We start from the raw sequence: 2498 nt of genomic DNA, 5'->3' as shown, positions 1-2498 counted from the left end.
CTGAATCAAGGAAAAAATTTAAATCCTTGAGATGAATCCAGATGTCAGGAAGCAGTTTGACAGAAAGCTTCTGTCTAGTCTTTATCTGGGTATATTCAATTTTTCACCATTGGTCTCAATGGGCTCCCAAATGTCCCTTCATAGATTCTACAAGAGAAGTGTTCCTAATCTGCTTAATCAAATGAAAGGTTTAACTCCGTAGGATGAATCCACACATCACAAAGCAGTTTAACAGATTGCTTCTTAGTTTTTATCTGGGGATATTTGGTTTTTCATAGTAGGCCTCAATGGGTTAAAAAATGGTCTCTCACAGATTCTACAAAGAGTGTTTCCAAACTGCTGAATCAAAAGAATGGTTTATTTCTGTGAAATGAATCCACAAATCACAAAGTAGTTTCACAGGCAACTTCTTTCTGGTGTTTATCTGGGGATATTCCATTTTTCACCATAGGTCTCAATGACCCCCAAATGTCCTTTCACAGATTCAACAAGAAGAGTTTTTCCAATTTGCTGAAACAGAAGAAATTTTAACACTGTGAGATGAATCCACACATCACAAATTACTTTCACAGATAGTTTCCTCTTAGCATTTATCTGGAGATATTCTGTTTCTCACATTAAACCACAATGGGCTCCAAATTGCCCCTTCGCAGATTCTACAAAAAGAGTGTTTCCAACCTGCTGAATTAAAAGAATGTTTTAACAGTATGTGATGAATTCACATATCACAAAGCAATTTCACAGATAGCTTCTTTCTAGTTTTTTTCTAAGGATATTCTGTTTTTCACCACAGGCCTCAATTGTCTCTCAAAATTTCCTTCACAGGTTCTACAAAAAGAGATTTTTCCAAACTGCTAAAATAAAAGAAATGTTTAACACTGTGGGATGAATCCACACATCACAATGCAGTTTCCCAGATGCCTTCTTTCTAGTTAATATCAGGATATTTGGTTTTTCACCATAGGCCTCAAGAGGCTCCCAAATGTCCACTCACGTATACTACAAGAAGAGTGTTTCAAACTTGCTGAATCAAAACAAATGTTTACTTATGTGAGATGAATCCACACATCACAAAGTAGTTTAACAGATTGCTTCTTAGTTTTTATGTGGATATGCGGGTTTTCACCATAGGACTTAATGGCCTTCCAAATGTCCCTTCTCAGATTCTACAAAGAGTGTTTCCAATCTACCAAATCAAAAGAATGGTTAAACTCTGTGAGATGAATCCACACATCTGAAAGCAGTTTCACAGGTATCTTCTTTCTAGTTTTTACCTGGGGATATTCCGTTTTTCACCATAGGCCTCAATCGGCCCCCAAAATGTCCTTTCACAGATTCAACAAGAAGAGCTTTTCCAATTTGCTGAAACAAAAGAAATTTTAACACTGTGAGATGAATCCACACATCACAAAGTAGTTTACAGATAGCTTCTTCTTAGTTTTTATCTGGGGATATTCTGTTTTCACAGTAGGCCTCAATGGGCTCCCAAACATTCCTTTGCAGATCCTACAACAAGAGTGCTTCCAAACTGCTGACACAAAAGAAAGGTTTAACACATGAGATGAATTCACATATCACAAAACAGTTTCACTAATGTTTTTTTTAGTTTTTATCTCAGGATATTAATTTTTTCTTTATAGGCCTCAATGGACTCCCCAATGTCCATTTGCCGATTCTATAAAAAGAGGGTTTCCAAGCTGCTGAATCTAAAGAATGGTTGTACTCTGTGAGATTAAGCCACACATCACAAAGCAGTTTCACAGATAGCGTCTTTCTAGTTTTTATCTGGGGATATTTTGTTTTTCTCCATAAGACACAATAGGCTTTCAAATGTCCATTCGCAGATACTACAAGAAAGTGTTTCCAACCTGCTGATTCAAAGGAAAAATTTAATTTTGTGAGATGAATCCACCCATCAGATAGCAGTTTCACAGATAGCTTCTGTCTAGTTTTTATCTGGGGATATTTGGTTTTTCACTGTAGGTTTCAATGGGCTTCAAAATGTCCCTTCATAGATTCTACAAGAAGAGATTTTCCTGCCTGCTGAATCAAAGGAAGTTTTAACTCTGTGGGATGAATCCACACAGCACAAAGCAGTTTCAGGGATAGCTTCTTCATAGTTTTTATCTGGGGATATTCGGTTTTTCACAGTAGAAATAAATGGGCTCTCAAATGTCCCTTCACATATTCTACAAAAAGTGTTTTTAAACTGCTGAATCAAAAGAATGCTTTATCTCTGTGAGATGAATCCACACATCACAAAGCAGTTTCACAGATAGTTTCTTTCTATATTTTATCTGAGGATATTTCGTTTTTCACCATAGGCCACAATAGGCTCCCAAATGTTCATTCACAGATACTACTTGAAAAGTTTGTAGAACATGCCGAATCAAAGGAAAGGTTTAATTCTGTGAGATGAATCCACACATCAGAAAGCAGTTTCACAAATAGGTTCTGTTTAGTTTTCATCTGGGGATATTTTGTTTTTCAACGTAGGC

This window comes from Trachypithecus francoisi, unplaced genomic scaffold (assembly GCF_009764315.1).
Source record: "Trachypithecus francoisi isolate TF-2019V2 unplaced genomic scaffold, Tfra_2.0 Lachesis_group6, whole genome shotgun sequence".
NCBI lineage: Eukaryota > Metazoa > Chordata > Mammalia > Primates > Cercopithecidae > Trachypithecus > Trachypithecus francoisi.
This window is presented reverse-complemented; position numbering follows the sequence as displayed.